General features: G+C 48.7%; 1 protein-coding gene and 1 long non-coding RNA gene across 3 annotated transcripts in view; one reads left to right on the top strand and one right to left on the bottom strand.

Annotated features, from left to right (window-relative positions):
* RIPOR3 (RIPOR family member 3) overlaps nt 1-22,240 on the top strand; it is a 107,378-nt gene that overhangs the window by 30,340 nt on the left and 54,798 nt on the right. The window lies entirely within an intron of this gene.
* LOC117068924 lies at nt 525-8,178 on the bottom strand. Its single transcript, XR_004431315.1, has 3 exons — nt 8,114-8,178; nt 7,325-7,374; nt 525-968 (listed from the first exon to the last, which is right to left on the bottom strand). It is a non-coding gene; the product is annotated as an uncharacterized LOC117068924 (long non-coding RNA).

Below are 22,240 nucleotides of genomic sequence, written 5' to 3'. Positions count from 1 at the left end.
CTGCACTCCAGCCTGGGTGACAGAGCAAGACCCTATCTCAAAAAAAAAGTTAAAAAAAAGAAAAAGTTAAATCCCAGAAAACCCAATGACACTAATTTAAAGGAAGATTTGTTGGTTCATGTAACGGAAAGTTCAGGGCTAGGGCTATGATTTGGGTAGGGGGTGTCTGTCTCCAGCAAAACTCATGTTGCAATTCGATCCCCAATGTGGCAGTGATGGGAGTCAGGGCCTAGTGGGAGGTGTTTGGGCTATGGAGGTGAATTCCTCATGAATGGCTTGGAAGTGCCACCCTCTCACTAGTGAGTGAGTTCTTGCTGTCACTCTCGTGAGACTGAATTGGTTCTCCATCTAACCCATTGCTGTGAGAGTGTGTTATTATAAAGTCATGATGACCTTCAGGTTTTCCCCTGTTTTGCAGTCTCCCTTCTGTTTTCCCTTTTCCTGAATGTGGTGATGCAACGTGTAGGCCCTTGCCAGAAGTCAAAGCCATCCCTTTAAATGTCTCAGCCTGCAGAATTATAAAATGAAATAAGCCTCTTTTCTTTATACATTTCCCAGTCACAGGTATTCTTTTATAGCAACACAAAATGGACTAAGACAAGTAGCGTGGGTTTCAGGTGAAGCTTGATCCAGCCACTTAGCTCTATCACTGGGATCCAGAATCCCACAGCACCTGCTCCTCTTTCTATATGGATGTACTCCCAGAATGACCACCCCACATCCAGGTATCCATGACCTTTTAGCTCAAGTAGCTGAACCAGCAGGAACATCCTGTGTCTCTTGATTCACATTTCTGAGGGAGGGAATCCAGTACCCAGGCTCATCCTTTTGGGGCATGCATCTGAAGTCGTGTTCGTGGCCAGTGAGTGAATGGTCTCTCCTGGGTCCGGTGTCCGTAGCTTGTTCAGTCATCAGTGGCCAGACCATGTGGGTCACGTGCCTCCTCCACCTCCTCAGAGACAGGGTGTCTGAGAAGGGGTCACAAACATGTCAGTCACCCCAATACCTTCCCAGAAAAGTCAGGACTCGGCTGGTGAGTCTCCAAGGACCCCGTAACTCCTCCCTGGTCGGGAAACCACCCAAAGAGGCCTATTTTGGTCTTAATTTGTAATTTTGGGAGAATTTTAAGTTTGGTTCTGGTGAGATTTTTTTTTTTTTTTTTGAGACAGAGTTTTGCTCTTGTCACCTAGGCTGGAATGCAATGGTGCAATCTCGGCTCACTGCAACCTCCACTCCCATCCGCCTCCCAGATTCAAGTGATTCTCCTGCCTCAGCCTCCCGAGTAGCTGCGATTACAGGTGCCTGCCACCATGTCTGGCTAATTTTTGTATTTTTAGTAGAGACAGGGTTTTGCCATGTTAGCCAGGCTGGTCCTGAACTCCTGACCTCAGGTGATCCACCCCCGTCAGCCTCCCAAAGTGCTGGGATTACAGTCGTAAGCCACCATACCCGGCCCTGGTTAGAATTTTTATGCCTGGATATTTCCTGATGTTTTGTTTCTGGTTCATTCAGGAGGAGAAATTCAGACTTCGGTTCAGGAAATGGTTTTAATCACTGGCCCCAAGAAATCGGCCAACAAGTACATGTGTCCACCATCAGGTGGAAAACCCAGAATCATTTTCAGATGGCTGTTAACCAGCGGCAGGATGGCTTCTGCAAGCAAACGTTGTATTATTATTTTTTTTATTTCATACCAGGAAAAGGGTTTTATCTTCAAAACAATGTATCCACGTCACTAATCGGTCTGGAAGAACTTGTTTGGCCAAATTTAGAACCCACAATAAGGTCAGAGAGAATAAATTTAGAACTGAACTCTGAGCTCTCAGGACCAGCAGTTCCGTTTGGCACTGTGTACTTGCTAACTCCATCTGCCACCCTGAGCTTGACTGTATTTCCCCTTTACCTCCCAGGTCCACCAGAATTTGCAGGATAATGTAGCCTTGGAGACTAAGACCTGGCATCTAAACCTGTCTTCACCATTTAGAAGCTGTGTGGCTCTAGGAATGTGTTTCACCTCTCTGAGCCTTAGTTTCATCATCTTTTAAAGAAGGATGGAGGGTAATAATAACATCTTATAAAAGAACACGTTGCAAAGATTGATTAGAATTTTTTTTTTTTTTTTTTTTTTTGAGACAGAATCTCGCTCTGTTTCCCAGGCTGCAGTGCAGTGGGGCAGTTACAGCCCACTGTAACGTTGATCTCCTGAGTCTAATCAATCCTCCCGCCTCAGCCTCCTGAGTAGTAGGCATGTGCCACCACACCTGGCTAATTTTAAAAAGTTTTATTTTTTAGAGATAGGATCTCACTCTGTTGTCCAGGCTGGTCTTGAACTCCTGGGCTCAAGCAGTCCTCCCAGCTTGGTCTCCCAAAGTGCTGGGATTACAGGTGTGAGCCACCTCACCCAGTTCAAACATTCTGATTTCTGTCTCTGAATTTGAGTACTCTAGGAACCTCATATAAAAGGAATCATACAATACTTGTCCTTGTGTAATGGGCATGTTGTCTTAACATAATGTCTTCATGGTTCATCCATATTGTCACATGGGTCAAAATTTTTTTCCTTTTTAAGGCTGAATAATATCTCCTTGCATATATACACACCACATTTTGTGTATCTATTCATCTGTCAATGGACATTTGGATCTCTTGCACCTTTTGGCTATGATGGATGATGTGGCTGTGAATATAGATGTACAAATATTTGTTAGAGTCCCTGCTTTTGCTTCTTTTGGGTATATACACAGAAGTTTGATTAAAGCATTTTATGGAGGCTGGGTGTGGTGTCTTACACCTATAATCCCAGTACTTTGGGAGGCCGAGGTAGGAGGATCACTTGAGCCCAGGAGTTTGAGACCAGCCTGGGCAACATACTGAGGCCCCGTTACTACAAAAAAAAAAAAAAAAAACAACAACAACAACAACAATTAGCCAGGCATGGTGGTGCACCTGTAGTCCTAGCTACTTAAAAGGGAGGCTGATGCAGAAGGATCCCTTGAGCCCAAGAGTTCAAGGGTGTAGTGAAGTATGATCGCACCACTGCACTCCAGCCTGGGCAACAGGTAAGACTCTGTCTCTGTCTAAAAAATGAAAAAGATATTTACCGGCCGGGCACGGTGGCTCACGCTTGTAATCCCAGCACTTTGGGAGGCCGAGGCGGGCGGATCACAAGGTCAGGAGATCGAGACCACGGTGAAACCCCGTCTCTACTAAAAATACAAAAAATTAGCCGGGCGCACTGGCGGGCGCCTGTAGTCCCAGCTACAAGGGAGGCTGAGGCAGGAGAATGGCGTGAACCCAGGAGGCGGAGCTTGCAGTGAGCTGAGATCGCACTACTGCACTCCAGCCTGGTGGACAGAGTGAGACTCCGTCTCAAAAAAAAAAAAAAAGAAAAAGAAAAAGAAAAAGATATTTACCCTATGTTTGGCATATAGTAAACACTTAACACATTGTAGCCAATAAAACTAGTATTAGAAAAATACTGGGTGAAATTTTTAAAGTGCAGATTTAAGAATGAGATGTCATTTTTGCCTGTCAAATTAACAATAACTAAAAGGTAATAATCTTCAATGCAGCTGGGATGTGGTAAGATGGGTCTCTCTCCTCTCCTTGGTTTTTTTTTTTTTTTTTTTTTTGAGATAGAGTCTCACTGTGTTGCCCAGGCTAGAGTGCAGCAGTGTGATCTCGGCTCACTGCAACCACCACCTCCCAGGTTTAAGCAATTCTCCTGCCTCAGCCTCCCGAGTAGCTGGGATTACAGGCATATGCCACCATGCCTGGCTAATTTTTGTATTTTTAGTAGAGATGAGGTTTTGCCATGTTGGCCAGGCTGGTCTCGAACTCCTGACCTCAAGTGATCCGCCTGCCCAGGCCTGCTGAAGTGCTGGGATTATAGGCGTGAACCACCATGCCTGGCCTCTTTCTTTGTGTGTGTGGAGAAGATGGGGTCTCACTATGTTGCCAGGGCTGGTCTTGAACTCCTGGGCTCAAGCGATCCTCCTACCTCGGCCTCCCAAAGTGTTGGGACTATAGGCATGAGCCGCCTCGCTTTGCGAGGGTTCTCTCATACACATCTGTAGCTAATCTTTCTAGAAAGCAGCTTGCAGTGCTAAGTATGGTATATCAAGGCTCTTCGAAGTGATCATACTGTTTGATCAATCATTTAACTTCTGAGAATTCATCCTAAAGACAGAGCCTCAAACATAGATCAAGATTTGAGTCTAGAGATGTTTATCACAGCAATCTTTATAATATTGTGGAAGCAACCTCTATTTCCATCCATAGGACACGGTTTAAAAACTAATGTATGGACTATTTTGCAGTCATTAGAAATGCTTGGCTGGGCACGGTGGCTCATGCTTGTAATCCCAGCACTTTGAGAGGCCGAGGCGGGCGGATCACGAGGTCAGGAGATCGAGACTATCCTGGCTAACACTGTGAAACCCCGTCTCTACTAAAAAATAGAAAAAATTAGCCAGGTTTGCTGGCGGGCGCCTGTAGTCCCAGCTACTCGGGAGGCTGAGGCAGGAGAATGGCGTGAACCCGGGAGGCGGAGCTTGCAGTGAGCCAAGATCATGCTACTGCACTCCAACCTGGGCGAGAGAGCGAGATTCCATCTCAAAAAAAAAGAAATGCTTATGAGTTGGCTGGGCGCGGTGGCTCACACCTTGTAATCCCAGCACTTTGGAAGGCCAATGTGGGTGGATCACAAGGTCAGGAGTTTGAGACCAGCCTGACCAATGTGGTGAAACCCTGTCTCTACTAAAAGTACAAAAATTAGCCGGGTGTGGTGGCGGGTGCCTGTAATCCCGGCTACTCAGGAGGCTGAGGCAGGAGGATCACTTGAACACAGACAGGAGTTTGAGGCCAGCCTGGGCAACACAGCAAGGCTCTGCCTCTAAAATGAGGCAATGAAACAGAAAACTGTATACACTATATTGTTTTATGAAAAAGAGATAAAAATTGTATATATTTCTCCTCTAAAATAGGGACCGTTTGCATTTACTGTTGCTGAACCTTCACTAAGCTCTATATATACTTTCTCTTGTTTACTCCTCCCAACAATCAAAGAGGTAGGTACTATTGTTACACCATTTTACAGATGAGGAAACAGAGGTTCCAAGTGGTGACATGATTCTCAGGGTTACACAGCCAACAAGTAGCAGAGCTAGGATTCAAACCCAGGCCCTTCAACTCCAAAGATTAGAAAAGAAAAGGTCAGCCTGGCCAACATGGTGAAACCCTGTCTCTACTAAAAATACAAAAATTAGCTGGGCGTGGTGATGCGGGCCTGTAGTCCCAGCTGCTCAGGAGGCTGAGGCAGGAGAATCACTTGAACCCAGGAGGCAGAGGTTGCAGTGAGCCGAGATCACGCCACTGCACTCCAGCCTGGGCAACAGTGAGACTCCGTCTCAAAAAGGAAAGAACAATTCTGCAGTCAACCCTAACCTAACCATAGGAGTGACTTTTACTTTCTTCTTCATACTTGTCTGTATTTTTTTCCCAAACTGGGAGGAGGTAGAGGGAGCAATTTACTAGATAAAAAGGGAAAGAAAGAAAGAATTGCTGGTTTCAAGCAGGCATCTTTGAAGATAAAACATGAAGGTCTCGTGCCTCATGCCACGAACTCAGTTCGTGTTCATCTTTTTTCTGGTTAAAGAAGAGCAGAGTGTCCTGGCTGAGTCTTTTGGCTGATTGCTTAATAATGGGAGGGTGTGCTGTGGACACACACACACACACACACACACACACACAGTCCACGCCAACCAAGACAGGAGGGAGACAAAACCCAGCAGTAGCCAAAACTCTGCTAGATCGATGCAGACTGTTACAGGCGCAGCTTTCCAAAAAGCAGAGCTCAGTGAAATAAATATTTTTCCTGTAAGAAGAGGCTTAAGTCGGCGATCTTAACAACCCCCAATTCATTCCAGATCCACTCAGCGCAGCTGGCGTCAGTGGGCTCATCTTGATACACTTAGGTTTGCTTGCTAACTGCAGTGAGCCCGTGTGTCTGGCTGCTTTCACCCACTGGGCAGTGTGCCCTGGGGCACTGGGCAGGGGGGCAAGGAGGAGTTTGTCCCTGGGGAACCCTCTTCCCACTCCCTCTCAGCTCCCCACAACTTCTGGGGGGTTTCTCACTTTTTTTTCCCCCTGTAAAACCACTATTTAATCTAAACTGGAGGCCTGAGAACTCAACCTCTTCTTGGCAAAAGGCTCCATTCTCTTAGTCCTGGAGACAATATGCAGGAAAAATGTACAGTCAGGGACTCAGGAAACATACAAATGGAAAGTCTGGGTTACCTCAAAAAGCGGGAGCTTCACTACGCAGGGAGAAATTCATTGATTGGTTCATTTACTTGCTCACTCAACAATGGTTGGCTGGGTGCAGTGGCTCATGAGCGTAATCCCAGCACTTTAGGGGGCCGAGTTGGGCGAATGGATGGCTTGAGGCCAGAAGTTTGAGACCAGCTTCAGCAACATAGCAAAACCCCATCTCTACTAAAAATACAAAACGTAGCTGGTGTGGTGGTGCGTGCCTGTAGTCCCAGCTACTCGGGGAGTTGAGGTGGGAGAATCACCTGAGTTTGGGAAGTTGAGGCTGCAGTGAGTGGTGTTGGTGTCATTGCATACCAGCCTAGGGGAAAGATTGAGATGCTGTCTCAAAACAAACAAACAAAAACCACCAAACATGCAAAAAAAAAAAAAAAAAAGCAATGTTTAATTGAATCACCTCCTAAGTGTAAGATGTAGAACAAAGCTGATATACGAGAGGACAAAGCCATTGGAGATACAGATTAATTCATTCATCTATCCCTCCATTCATTCGTTCATGGAAATTTGCTGAGTGCCTCCTATATGTTAGGTCCTCTCCTCCTAGTGCTGGGGACTTAGCAGTGAACCACGCAGACAAAAACCCTGCCTCCTGGGTGGGTCATGACGTCAGGAGTTCGAGACCAGCCTGGCCAACAGAGTGAAACCCCGTCTCTACTAAAAATACAAAAATTAGCCGGGCGTGATGGCGGGCACCTGTAGTCCCAGCTACTTGGGAAGCCGAGGCAGGAGAATCAATTGAACCCGGGAGGTGGAGCTTGCAGTGAGCCGAGATTGCGCCACTGTACCCCAGCCTGGGCAACAAGAGCAAAATTTCATCTAAAAAGAGAAAAAACCCTGCTTCCTAGTACTTGCCTCCTAGCACTTCTAGTTGGGATGACAGACATCAGACAAGGACAAGGTAAGGTATGGAATGTCAGATGGTATTAAACGCTAAAGAGAACAATAAAGCAGGAAAAGGGAATTGGGAGATAGGGGGCTCGGTGGTCACACTTACAGATGAGGAGCCAGGAAAGGCTTCATGAGAGGGTATACTGAAGTCACAACCTGCAAGAGATGAGGGGAGCGCATTAAATAACAGTGACCCCTGGATCATACAAGTCCCTTTTCAATGATCTTTCAGTGCTGATTATGCCAGTGAGAAATATCCCAGGCGGGTGGATTGCTTGACTCCAGGAGCTTGAGACCAGTCTGGGCAACATGGCAGAACCCTGTCTCTACAAAAAAATACAAAAAGTAGCCGAGTGTGGTGGTGCATGCCTGTAGTCCCACCTACTTGGGAGGCTGAGGTGGGAGAATTGCTTAAACCCAGGAGGCAGATGTTTCAGTGAGCCAAGATGGCACCACTGCACTCTAGCCTAGACAACAGAGGGAGAACACGTCACAAAAAAAAAAAAAAAAAAAGCCAAGTGTGGTGGCATATGCCTGTAATCCCAGGAGGCTGAGGCAGGAAAATTGCTTGAACCCAGGAGGCAGAGGTTGCAGTGAGCCAAGATCGTGCCACTGCACTCCAGCCTGAGTAATAGAGGGAAACTGTCTCAAAAAAAAAAAAAAAAAAAAAAAAAAGTATAGAATTTAGTGGGGTTTTTTTTGTTTTGGTTTTGTTTTTTGGCATATTCACAAAGCTGTGCAACCATCACCACTAGCAGTTTTACCCCCAAAAGAAACCCCATACCTATTAGTAATGACTCCCATTCTCCCCTCCCCCAACGTCTGGCAATGACTGATCCACTTTCTGTCTCTCTGGATTTGCCTGCTCTGGACTTGGATGTCAGCGGAGTCATACCTTCTGTGGCCTGCTGTGTCTGGCTTCTTTCACTTAGCGTACCGTTTTAAAGGTTCATCTGTCTCACAGCCTGCATCAGGGCCTGGTCCCTTTTATACGGCCCTATAGTGTCCCTTTGTATGACTGTCCCACATTTTGTTTACCCACTCATCAGCTCATAAACATTTGAGCTGTTTTTACTTCTTGGCTACTATGAATAATGCTGCCCTGAATGTCTGTGTACAGGTTTTGCGTGGACATATGTTGACATTCCTCTTGGATGTATACTTAGGAGTGGAATTGCCGGGTCGTATTTACATGTAACCATTTGCTTAATTTCATACTTAACCATTTGAGGAACTGCCAAGCTGTTTTCCAAACCAGCTACGCCCTCTTGCTTGTCACCAGCAGCGTACCAGGGTTTCAGTTGCCCCACATCCTCTCCAGCGCTTGCTATGGTCTGTCTTTTGGATGATGGCCACCCCTAGTGTGTGTGCAGCGGTATCTCCCTGGGGATTTGAGCTGCATGCCCAGTCGTCAGGACTTCGGTCAAGGCTGTGCTTATGTGTATAGAGAGGGCTCGGCGATTTCTTTTTTCTTTCCTTTTCTTTATTTTATTTTATTTTTTAGACAGAATCTCTCTCTGTCACCCAGGCTGGAGTGCTGTGGTGCAATCTTGGCTCACTGCAACCTCCACCTTCCAGGCTCAAGTGATTCTCCTGTCTCAGCCTCCCGAGTAGCTGGGATTACAGGCGCCCGCCACCATGCCTGGCTAATTTGTGTATTTTCAGTAGAGATGGGGTTTCACCATATTGGCCAGGCTGGTCTTGAACTCCTGGCCTCAAGTGATCCACCTGCCCCAGCCTCCCAAAGTGCTGGGATTATAGGTGTGAGCCACTGTGCCCAGCCTCAGTGATTTCTTGAGGGACAGCTGGTGGGGCCTCAGGGTTTGGAGCCTGGGAGGATTTGGGGGTGGATAGGCCTGGGGAGAGTACATGCCAGGGACAGAACTGGGAGACTGGACCCACCCTCTTCCTGGGCCCAGGGCCACCTCCTCCCTTAAAGGTGTAAGGCCGTGGTCTCAGGCTTCATTTTAGACCAAGAGAAAGAGGTTCCACAGCAGAACTCTAAATACAAATCCTTCCTCAGGGAAGCCAATGCAAAGGGAGTCTTGAGGAGGGAGCTCCACTCAGGCCTATGCCAGACTCCAAGGGGGAGTTCAAAGATCTAAGGTCTTGTCTTTGCCCCGCCGTGTCCACAAGAACATAACACATGTACCATCTACTTTCCCCAAAATTGTGGTTTTTCTGTTCAGGTTCCTGATTCCCTAATTGGCCTGTAGCTTCCAGAGCAGCAGATCTGGGCTCCTCCCTATCTTCTTTGGTATGTGGGCAGTTCATTGAAGAACACTGGTGCATTGGTGTTAGTTCTCAGCTGGTTTCTAATATTTAACATATACAGTGTTTCTTGAGCTATTACTATATGTCCTTACGACGCATACCCTACTCTGATGATTTCCGTGCATTTTATTTCCACTGCTATTTCACAGAGGAGGAAACTGAGGATATAAGAGGTGAACAAGGGATTGTGGACAACATTCCACAGCCAGTGGATGGAATTGCCAAGATTCGAGCATCATTCCGTCTGAGTCCAGAGCCCTTGTCTCTAACCACCAGACTATACTGGGAGGGTAGATTGAGCAGGAGCCTTCCATTTTCAGGCTTCCTTGACAGAGGGTATATTAGTTTTCTGTGGCTGTGTAATAAATGATCCCAGACCTAGCAGATTAAAACAATATCCATGTATGAGCTCACAGCTGTGTTGGTCCAGAGTCTGGCATGGCTGAGTTCTCTGCTCATCACAAGGCTGAAATGCAAGATGCTGGTCAGGCTGAGTTCTTGTCTGGAGGATCTGGGGACAAATCCCCTTCCAAGGTCATTCAGTTCCGTGGGGCCATAGGACTGAGGTCCCCATTTCCTTGCTAGCTGTCACTGGGGGGCTCTTTGCAGCTTCTAGAGGCCTCCCATATTCCCCACCATGTGGCCACCTTCATCTCCAAAGCCTGCAATGGAAAATCTCTCTCACGCTGAATCCCTCTCATACTTTGAACCTCCTTGGCCAGTAAGAGCCAGTATTATAGGAGGCTGAGGCAGGAGAATCGCCTGAACCCGGGAGGCAGAGGTTGCAGTGAGCCGAGATCATGCCACTGCACTCCAGTCTAGGCCACAGAGCGAGAGTCGGTCTCAAAAAAAAAAAAAAAAAAAAGCCAGTCCTATTTGAGGGCTCTCTAATTAGGTCAGGCCCACCCAGGCTAATCCCCCTTTTGTCATACACGGTAACCATGGCAGTCAGATCATAATATTCCCAGGTTCTGCCCACAATCAAAGGGGTGGAACCTGTGAATATTATGGGCTTAGAGAAGTAGAGCGTCTTTGGGATCATCTTAATATGCCACTCACAGGGACTGGGGAAGGTCTTGGGTGCTGATAATAACAATAGCAATAGCAATAGTGATATTAGTACTTCTTTTCTTTTGCTTAGAACTTTGTGGATTACAGACTGATTCTACATCTGTAATCCTGCAGGAGGCTGTGATGGACTGAATGGGTCACTCTGAAATTCATATGTTGAGGTTGAACATGGTGGCTCACACCTGTAATCCCAACACTTTGGGAGGCCAACGTGGGCAAATTGCTTAAGCCCACGAGTTCAAGACCAACCTGAGCAACATGGTGAAATCTCTTCTCTACTAAAAGTACAAAAAGTTAGCCAGGTGTGGTGGTGCATGCCTGTGGTCCTAGCTACTCAGGAGGCTGAGATGGGAGGATTGTTTGAGCCCGGGAGGTGGAGGTTGCAGTGACCAGAGATTGCGCCACTGCACTCCAGCCTGGCGACACTGTGTGAGACACTATCTCAAAAAAAAAAAAAATTCCTATGTTGAACCCAAACCCCTATGTGCTGTGATTAGGAGGTGGGGCCTTTGGGAGGTGAACAGATCTCGAAAGTGGAGGCCTCGTGAATGGGATTAATGGGATTAGTGCTCTTATAGCAGAGGTTCCAGAGAGTTCTCTTGCCTCTTCCCTCCAAGTGGGGATGAAATGAGAGGACCGTAGTCTGCAACCTGGACGACGGCTCTCACCAGAACCTGACTATGCAGTCACCCTGATCTCCAACTCCTTGCCTCCAGAACCATGAGAAATAACCCCCAACCCCCACCCGCCGGCTTATGGTTCTCTGTTACACACAGACTGTAGGCTGTAACATATGTGCCTGTATCCCCATTTCACCCATGGGGCGAGTACAGCTCAGACAGGAGACTGCCTAGCTAGCCCGGCTGGGCCTGGAGCCCAGATCTTTTGACCCCAGGCCAGGGCTTTTGGCGCCCAGAGCATCCCCTGCCCCCACTGGAAGCGTCAAACCTCATTACCATCCTTGGAAGGGGGCAAAGTATCTGCTTCCAGCCAGCCTAGCCCTTGGGGAGCACTTCCCTGTAAACTCACCCCATTGGGTCATCCAAATGGCTTTTACAGGAATTGCCTGTGGGCGAGCAACCTCACCTCATTAAGCAGGAAAAGCAATAAAGCCCGAGGGCTGCAGAATCAGGATAGCTCCTGGGCAGGAAGGGCCCAGTCCCTGGGAGTGGGGGGGACAGGCAGACTGGGCCAGGCTTGGCTGTATGGCCAAGACCAAGGGTCCATGCTCTCCAGAAGGGAAAGTGTCAGGACTGTCACCACTGTCCCACCTCTGAGTGTGCCAGGCATCCTTCCCAGGGGCCTACATTTTTTTTTGAGTCAGCTTGCTCTGTAGCCAGGCTGGAGTGCAGTGGCATGATCTCAGCCCACTGCAACCTCTGCCTCGTGGGTTCGAGCGATTCTCCTGCTTCAGCCTCCCGAGTAGCTGGGATTACAGGCACCCACCACCACACCTGGCTAATTTTTGTATTTTTAGTAGAGACGGGGTTTTGCCATGTTGGCCAGGCTCGTCTCCAACTCCTAACCTCAGGTGATCCGCCCACCTCGGCCTCCCAAAGTGCTGGGATTATAGGCATGAGCCACCGTGCCCTGCCCCTAATTCAATAACATCATATCCTTATAAGAAAAGGGAAGACCTGTGAAGACAGAGACACTGGGAAGTACCAAGGGACAAAAGAAGCAGAGATTGGCATTATGCAGTTACAAGACCAGAAATGTCAAGGATCGGTGGCCACCACGGGGAGCTCAGAAGAGGCAAGGAAGGATTCTTTCCTAGATCCTTTAGAGCAGGGGTCCCGGACCCCTGGGCCATGGACTTGCACTCATCCATGGCCTGTTAGGAACTGGGCCACAGAGCAGGAGGTTAGCAGCAGGCAGATGAGCGGAGCTTCATCTGTATTTAGAACCACTCCCCATCGCTTGCAATACCTCCTGTCAGATCAGTGGAGGCATTCGATTCTCAAAGGAGCACAGACCCTGTTGTGAGCTATGCATGAGAGGGATCTTGGCTGCATGCTCCTTATGAGAATCTAATGCCTGATCATCTATCACTGTCTCCCATCACCCCCAGATGGGAACATCTTGTTGCAGGAAAATAAGCTCAGGCTCCCACTGATTCCACATTATGGAATGTGAGTTGTATAATTATTTAATTATATATTACAATGTAGTAGTAGAAATAAAGGGTACAATGAATGTAATACACTTGAATCACCCCAAAACCACCCACCCAACCCCCACCCTGGTCGGTGGAAAAACTGTCTTCCACAAAACTTGTCCCTGGTGCCAAAAAGGTTGGGGACCACTGCTTTAGAGGGAGCATGGCCCTGCCAACACCTTGATTTGGACTTCTAACCTCCAGAACTCGAAGACAATAAGTTTCCCTTGCTTTAAGCCACCCAGTTTGTAGCATTTTTTTTTTTTTACAACAGCCCCAGGAAACCATAGAGTAATCTGAATTATTTATTTATTTATTTATTTATTTATTTATTTTTGAGATGAAGTTTTGCTATTGTCACCCAGACTGGAGTGCAGTGGCATGATCTCAGCTCACTGTAACCTCTGCCTTCCAGGTTCAGGCGATTCTCCTGCCTCAGCCTCCAGAGTAGCTGGGATTACAGGTGCCCACCACCACGCCCAGCTAATTTTTATATTTTTAGTAGAGATGGGGGTTTCTCCATGTTAGTGAGACTGGTCTAAAACTCCTGACCTCAGGTGATCCACCTGCCTTAGCCTCCCAAAGTGCTGGGATTACAGGTGTGAGCCACCGTACCTGGCCACTACCCTGGATTTTAACCTTAGCAGCACAAAGTGGTAAGATAAGCTATACATTATATTTTGTATTTTCCTTTCAATGAAGAGAAAAAGAGCAAGTCCTTGCAACTGAAAGTAACTGTAAGATAATTCAGTGGCTTCCTATGTATAGATGAGGAACTGGAAGCTCAAAGAGGATAAGTGACTTGTCCAAGATCACATAGTGAGAATGAGGCAAAGGCTAGACTTGAACTTGTGTTGACTCCAAGGCCTCTGCTCACCTCTGTGTCAGTCTGTGGTTGCGTATCTCACAGGTTATTGGCATGTCTATAAAGAGTCCCAAAATCCTAGTCCCTAGATGTCACTTTTCTTTTTTTCCTTTTGAGATGGAGTTTTGCTCTTGTCGCCCAGGCTGGAGTACAGTGGTGTGATCTCAGCTCACGACAACCTCCACCTCCCAGGTTCAAGTGATTCTCCTGCCTCAGCCTCCCAAGTAGCTGGGATTACAGGTGTCCACCACCATGCCCGGCTAATTTTTGTATTTTTAGTAGAGACAGGGTTTTGCCATGTTGGCCAAGCTGGTCTTGAACTCCTGACCTCAGGTGATCTGCCCACCTCAGCCTCCCAAAGTGTGGATTACAGGCATGAGTCACTGCACCCGGTCCCTTTTCCTTACGGGAACGACCTATGTTAGCCACATTTCCTGTAATATGAGACCCTGTGAAGCAAGCCTTCTTTCCCTGGTGATCTTCATTACAAAACGGGAGATGCATTCCCAACAAAATCATCTCCCAGGAGACCCAAGTAAGAATGTTTGGCAAAGTAGAAATTAATTAATAAACAACTTGTAGCACACAAACTCTAGTGTCTGCCTGGAATGTTTTGCAACACTTTTGAAAATTCTAGAATTACAATCCCAGCACAAGCTGTTTATTTCAGGCTGTTAGGCCACATACATATCTCACATGCTTAAGAATCTACTGACTCCACTCTGAGCATCAGGAATGGAGCCCCCTTCCTTTTGTGTGGGCATTTGTAGTGGTTGGTAGAGCAGGGTTGCAATACCTGGGAAGACCAGGAGGGGTCTGCTTCCAACAGGAAATGGATTTAAGGCTGAAGGTTCTTGAAATTCAAGGCTTTGGGTTCTAGAAAATAAGTCTGTTCCTTTGGGAGGAAATCCACTCTCCTCAGGATGTAGGTTAACCATCTGACTTAAATTTGCTCAGTCCTGAGCCAGACGTGGTGGCTCCCACCTGTAATTCCAGCACTTTGGGAGGCCCAGGAGGGTGAATCGCTTGAGCTCAGGAGTTTGAGACCAGACTGGGCAACATTGCAGCAAAACCCTGTCTCTAACCAAAAATACAAAAATCTTCTGGCATGGTGGTGCACACCTATGGTCCCAGCTACTCAGGAGGCTGAGGCAGGAGGATCACTAGAGCCCAGGAAGTTGAGGTTGCAGTGAGTTGTGACCGCACCACTGCACTCCAGACTGGGCGACATAGTGAGACCCTGTCTATAAATAAATACATACATACATATATAAAGTTGCTCAGTCCTGGGAATGGAACAAAGATGTGAAAGAAAATCTGACTTTTCCTGCCTCTCTACCTAGACACGATCCTGCCCCAGGGAGGCACTTCAGCTGGGGTCAGAGTGCCTGGGTCAGTCTCCCTCTCCAATAGGCACCAGGATGAAAAAGAAACTGCATATTTCACTGTCAAAAGAAAAACCAGAACAGCATGCCGGCTTGATGTGTCTTGCGTAAATTGTTTACCTCTGGAGGACCAGATGGCTCATCTCTTGTTGAACCCTTGACCACTTCCCGTGCTGTTAACAGCCTCCACTAGCAAACAGACCCAGCTCCCCTGGCTCACGTGGCTGTGCGGGAGTCCCAAGGCCAGCTGGCCTATGGGGAGTTGTGGGCATTCCAGAGGGCTGACTCAGCTGTCCTGGGCTCTGGATGCTTGAGGAAATGCAAGACAGGAAGGATCTAGGTTAGGCAAATGGTCAGGTGTGAAAGGGATGGACAGACAGCAGCTGGAGGGAGCAGGGATGGGCTTGAACTGCCCATGCCTACAGGGTTCCCAGTGCCCTTAGGCTATGGCCCTAGCATCTCACCACCTACAGGGTCCTTCTAACATAGTCCCCATTCACCTCACCCGCTCACCTCTTGCCACTCAGATGCCTTGGCATGCCAGCCTTTCCCCTGGCCCCACCTCGCCCTGGCTACGTGTTGGGTGGAGTGGGAGAGGCCGCATCTCTCGCTGCTGCCTTACAGACCTGGGGAGGATCCACAGACACAGGATGGATTGCGAACAGGCTTTGTCCTGACTATGACATGATCTGACTGTGATTTATTTTTGAGGGGTAGAACGGGACACAACGGTGGTCTTGCCTTCCTGGGCAGTGGGCAGCGAGCTTTTGGCCATCCCTGCCTGGGCTCCATCCTTAGACACCACAGAGCAAGGCCTCTCTGGAGCTGGCTGCTGGAATTTTTTTGTAAACTACTTTATAATAAGAAATAGGGGCAGGGTGCGGTGGCTCATGCCTGTAATCCCAGCACTTTGGGAGGCTGAGGCAGGCGGATTGACTGAGGTCAGGAGTTCGAGACCACTCTGGTCAACATGGTGAAACCCTGTCTCTACTTACAATACAAAAAAATTAGCTGGACTTGGTGGCGTGTACTTGTAATCCTAGCTACTCGGGAGGCTGAGGCAGGGGAATTGCTTGAACCATGGAGGTGGAGGTTGCAATGAGCCCATATTGCGCCCCTATCAGCCTGGGTGACAAGGGAGAAACTTCGTCTCAAAAAAAAAAAAAAAAAAAAGGGGCGGGGTGGCTGGGTGCGGTGGCTCACGCCTGGAATCCCAACACTTTGGGAGGTTGAGGTTGAGGATCGCTTGAGCCCAGGAGTTTGAGAGTAGTCTGGGCAACATGGTGACACCCCATCTCTACAAAAAAAAAAAAAAAAGAAAGAAAAGAAAAAAGAAAAAAGAAAAAAGAAAAAAAAAAAAAAAGCAAACAATAAAACCAAAACAGAAATTAGTTGGGCATGGTGGCACATGCCTGTAGTCCCAGCTACTCAGGAGACTGAGGTGGGAGGATTGCTTGAGCTCGGGAGGCAGAGGTAGCAGTGAGCCAAGATTGTACCACTGCGCTCCAGCCTGGTGATAGGGCCAGATCTTGCCAAAAAAAGAAAAAAGAAAAAAAAAAGAAAAGAAAAGAAGAAAAGAAAGATGTACCAATCGAGGTCATAAAAAGTATTACATGTTTATATTCAACAAATTAATGCATTTAACATGTATGCATGTTCTCCTTGAGCAACTAAAGTGGTAATTTGTTTCTGTGCACAAGAAAAGACTAGAATTAATATATCTATTTTAGCAGTTATAAAATACTATGTTTTTAGTATCAAAAATGTGCCTTAAGAATTTTTGGTTGGGGTCAGGTGCAGTGGCTCACGCCTGTAATCCCAGTGCTCTGGGAGGCTGCGGTGGGAGGATTACATGAGGCCAGGAGTTCCAAACCAGCCTGGGCAATATAGTGACAAACTAATGAACTTTTTAATTTTTTGTTTATTTTAAAATGTTTTTAGAGATGTGGTCTCACTCTGTTGCCCAGGCTGGAGTGCAGTGGCATGATCCTAACTCACTGCAGCCTTGAACTCCTGGGTTCAAGAAATCCTCCTGCCTTAGCCTCCCAAGTAGCTGGGACTATACGTACGTACCACCATGCCCAAGTAATTTGTAAAAATTTAGTTTTAATTAAAACATTTTATTTATGAGTGACCATGGCCCAGGACATAGCCTCAGGGGGTCCTGAGAACGTGTGCCCAACTTTTTTTTCACTTCTGTCTATGTTGCCCAGGCTGGTCTCAAACTCCTGGCTTTAAGCGGTCTTCCCACCTCGGCCTCCCAAAGTGGTGGTATTTGGACAGACATGGTGGCTCACGGATGTAATCCCTGCACTTTGGGAGGCCATGGTGGGAGGCTCACTTGAGGTCAGGAGTTTGAGACCAGCCTGACCAAGATGGTGAAACCCCAACTCTACTAAAAAAAATACAAAAATTAGCCAGGTGTAGTGGTGTGCACTTGTAGTCCCAGCTACTCAGGAGGCTGAGGTAGGAGAATCACTTGAGCCTGGAGGCAAAGGTTGCAGCCAGCCAAGATCCAGCCACTGCATTTCTGCCTGGGGGACAGAGCGAGACTCCATCTCAAAAAAAAAAAAAAAAAAAAAAAAAATGCTGAGATTACAGGCTTGAGCCACTGCATCCAGACCTGATGGACATTTTACTTTTCTTTTTTTTTTTTTTTCTTTTGAGACAGAGTTTCGCTCTTGTTGCCCAGTCTGGAGTGCAATGGCACAGTCTTGGCTCACCGCAACCTCCGCCTCCCAGGTTCAAGCGATTCTCCTGCCTCAGCCTCCTGAGTAGCTGGGATTATAGGCAGGCGCCACCACGGCCGGCTAATTTTGCATTTTTAGTAGAGATGGGATTTCTCCATGTTGGTCAGGCTGGTCTCGAACTCCTGACCTCAGGTGATCTGCCTGCTTTGGCCTCCCAAAGTGCTGGGATTACAGGCATGAGCCACCGAGCCTGGCCTCTGATGGATTTTTTTTTTTTTTTTAATCACTGTGGTATTCATGTGGGGCAGAGGGTAAGGGGGAGGCAGGGATTGGTCCTGGTGAGTAGGGGTGGAGGTGGGAAGGAGGGGACAAATTCAGAGTATTTCTGAGGAGCAGTGGAATATCTTGACCAAGGCCTTCCTCAGGGGGAGATGGAGCCATGCCCTGGGGGACTTTGCAGCCTGGCTGGGAAGACAAGCTTCTCCCCCAGGGAATTAGATACCAGTGGTTAACAGATTAGCAACTTAATCTTAGAGACCAGAAAACAGTTTCCAAACTCTAAAACACAGAAGGAAAACCCGTGACAGATTTGGCCACATAAGCATTTGAAGCTTGTGTCTCTCTCTCACTCACTCTCTCTCTCTCTCTCCCCCCACACACCTATTTCTCTCTCTCTCTCCCCCTCTTTCTCTCTCTCTCTCACTCACACACACAAACAATCTAAGAGTAAAAGGTGAGGGGCTGGGAGAAAACTGAGAAAGGATGGTCATCTAGGATTTATCAGCCGCTCCCAGGAATCAAGAAGAAGGCAGATAACTGGACAAAGGAATAGGAACTGGTAATTCCCAGAAGAGGAGATTGGGAAGCCGGTAAACCTAAGGAAATATACTTAGTCTCATTAGGAATCAGGAAAATGCAAAGTAAGCAAAGGCCCACCCCTAAGAGTAGTAGCCAAATGTAAAGGAGGGAAGTGGGAGCAGGAGGAGCCTCTCCCTGGAATGGGGAGGAGCCGGCCAGGCTCTGCGGAAGCAGAAAGGGGTGGGTGTATTACTGCGATGGCACAAACACGTCCACGGGCTCTCCAGGGGGCCCCACCCACACCCCCCAGACCATTTCTAGGAGTAGTGGCTGAACAGGACCCAGTGGAGGCCACCGCCCTGCATTTCGAGGGTTAAGTAAAATGCTGAAGGTCAAGCATGAGGTCCAGCCGGGCACTTCCAGCGGCTCTGTCTCGGCCAGGCCAGTGGCCATGCGGAACTGGGAGCAAGGAGAGTGGGAGATAAAACCCTCAGTTTCAGTTGTTTAGTGTGGGAAGTGTTAAACTGATCTGTGTAACACAGCTCCGGGGTGGGGAAGAGATGGGGAGGGAGCCTGTGACCTGGAGGTGGCTGGAGACAAATTCCCAGGAGGGCTGGGAGGGGTCAAGGGCAGGGTCACGCTATGACTTCCCAGGGCACCGAGCATCTTGGCCTGCAGGGGCCCTTCCAATAAGAAACAGGGCCGGGTGTGGTGGCTCACACCTGTAGTCCCTGCTACTCACGAGGCTGAGGTGGGAGGACTGCTTCAGCCCAGAGCTGGAGGCTGCAGTGAGCTATGATCACACCACTGCACCCCGGCCTGGGCCACACAGAGAGACCCTGTCTCTAAACAAATTGAAACAAAATTAGCCCGGTGCAGTGGCACAAACCTGTAGTCCCAGCTACTCAGGAGGCTGAGATGGGAGGATGGCTTGAACCCAGGAGGTCAAGGCTGCAGTGAGCTGTGATCCCACCACTGCACTCCAGTCCGGATGATAGAGCGAGACACTGTCTCTCACAAAAAAAAAAAAAAAAAAAAAAAAGGAGAGCTGGGGGCGGTGGCTCAGGCCTGTAATCCCAGCACTTTGGGAGGCCGAGACGGGCAGATCACCTGAGGTCGGGAGTTCAAGACCAGTCTGACCAACATGAAGAAACTTCGTCTCTACTAAAAATACAAAAAATTAGCCAGGCATGGTGGTGCATGCCTGTAATCCCAGCTACTCAGGAGGCTGAGGCAGGAGAATCGCTTTAACCCAGGAGGCAGAGGTTGCAGTGAGCCGAGATCGTGCCATTGCACTCCAGCCTGGGCAACAAGAGCAAAGCTCCAACTCAAAAAAAAAAGAAGTGGATATTACAAGTTGGTGTAACAATGAATACATTACTATTATATAATAACACATTTTCTTTGACCTAAAGAATCATTTTTTGTCTTCTGATCCTAGAAGTAATTCATGTGTTCGTGGGCCCATGCATGGCCTGTGCGTCTTATGGAGAGGTCGCTCCAAAAAGGAACCTCAGGGTTCTCCCAGGCAGCAGCAGGCCTGGAAGTCTTTCTTTGTTTTTTTGACTGTTTTGTAGAGGGAAGCGGCTCTGCTGTCCAGCCCTGTGGAGGGGGGCAGGGTTTTGTCCCTGAGATGACAGACGGTTGGGGGCGGTTCACTCCAGTGACCAGTGGTTGGCCGAGGTGCGCTTCGGAGTTCAGCCCACCTGGGTTTGAATCTACACCCTCCCAGCGTGGAGCTGAGCCTGACCAGTGCGTGTGTTCATCACACTCAGGCGTTTTTCCTTTGTTTATTTTCGGATGGAAAGGGGAGATAGCCCTTCACCCGGTCTCTCCTCCCATGCAGCAGTGCTGCAAGGCCAGGGTTGCAATGAAGGCAGGTCTCAGGCAGGTCTCAGCTCTGCTCTGGCAAAGTGGCCCCAAAGGTCTGAGGCATCCAGCCAGCTCCTCCAAGCTCATGTCCTTGGTCTCAGACCTACAGGCTTTGTCCACATCCTAGGCTGGTGACAGCATGTGTGTGTGTCATGGCTGGAGTGGCAGAGGCCCTGTGGGAGCTGCAGACCCAGGCCTCCTCCATAGGTGTCAGGCCATGTGTTCTGCCAGAGTCCCACACCTGTTTGTGTGAGGGGAAGGTGCCTGTGCAATACTGTAGCCAACCAAATACCATAGTGTCTTCAATACTACTCATTTCGCCCATGGAAAATTATGCCTAAGCCACCATATGGGTCAATGAATGCTCCAGCCCAGATCCGAAGAGATGCCTTTAGCGCAGGGACGTGTGGCAGTGTCTGGAGATGTGCCAGGCTGTCACAGGCTGTGCTCCTGGTGTGGGGACACTGCTGAACACACAGGACAGCCTCCACAGCAAAGCATTACATGCCAAGGTCCAGGGACCCTCCCATAACCAATTCTAGAGTGAGGGCTTCTGATTGGAGAGCCTTGCACTGCATATCCCTTAGTCACTCATGGGACCTAGGTCAGGCGTACACGCACCTGCACCACACTGCCTATACACAAGCACTTTACCTGTATTGTATTTATTTATTTTTGGCTCACTGTGTTGCCCAAGCTGGCCTCAAATTCCTGGGCTCAAGTGTTCCTCCTGCCTCAGCCTCCCAGGTAGCTGGGACTACAGGTGAGTGCCACTGCACCTGGCTCTTTATGCAGGCGTTTTAGGTGAGTCATTGGAGGCACAATGCTACCAACTTGCCACTTCAGGTGGCTCCATCTCGATGAGCCTCAGTCTCCTTGTCTATACAATGGTAACAGTGCCCTACACCAGGGGAGCTGTGGGGGTGAGTGAGAGGCTGTGTGTCCAGTCCAGTGGCCGGGGTTTTAGAAAGACAGGGTCTGCTCAGCGGGTGCAGAGCACAGGCTCGAGGCCAGACTTCCTGGGTACCAGGAATTCAGTAAGTGAATTCTTTGAGCAATGCCTGGCACTGCACAAGTCCTATAGCCGTGTTGGGTACCACTGGCATTATTGCTGTTTTCAGGGTTTGTTTGCGTGTGTGTGTTGGAGTCTCGCTCTGTCACCCAGGCTGGAGTGCAGTGGTGCGATCTTGGCTCACTGCAACCTCTGCCTCCTGGGTTCAAGCAATTCTCCTGTCTCAGCTTCCCGAGTAGCTGGGATTACAGGCATGTGCCACCACGCCTGGCTAATTTCTGTGTTTTTAGTAGAGATCCGGTTTCAACATGTTGACCAGGCTGGTCTCAAACTCCTGACCTCAAGTTATCCACCCACCTCGGCCTCCCAAAGTGCTGGGATTATAGGCATGAGCCACCACACTCGGCCTGTTTCCGGTTTTTGATAGTCAAACAAAATTGCTGGGCCTGGAACAGCGACCACCAGGTCACCTCACTCCCTCAGTGTCAGGGGTCTGTCTGCAGTCCCCAATTGCTCTCACCTCATCTCAGTCCCTCCTGCCTGTCCCCATCCTTATCACTGCTCCTACAGCTGGAGACCAGGGTGGGGTGCATTTGAGATGGGATCCCCAAGTCAGCCTGTGCTTCTTGGAGGCCCAGCTTCCCCAGCTCCCTCCCACGACCCCATCTTTATCTTCCTTCACCCCCCACGCCCCGTGCTCTCTTCCCCAGCCTGTGCAGGCCCCAGCTGCCTTCCCACCTGGCGCCCCAATACACAGCCACCCCCACAGTGGCCTCAAGAGGCTTCTCTCCCAAAGAGAGACTTTGTCTTCAAGGTGACTCCTGGCTGACCCCTGGCATGGCTGGTGGGAGTGGTGACGGGGCAGTGATGGGGCCATTTGAATTAAAACGCTCTCTG

The sequence above is a fragment of the Trachypithecus francoisi genome, unplaced genomic scaffold (assembly GCF_009764315.1).
Source record: "Trachypithecus francoisi isolate TF-2019V2 unplaced genomic scaffold, Tfra_2.0 Lachesis_group21, whole genome shotgun sequence".
NCBI classification, from domain to species: domain Eukaryota; kingdom Metazoa; phylum Chordata; class Mammalia; order Primates; family Cercopithecidae; genus Trachypithecus; species Trachypithecus francoisi.
The sequence above is the reverse complement of the archived record's forward strand: the minus strand, read 5'-3'. Positions and strand labels throughout refer to the sequence as shown.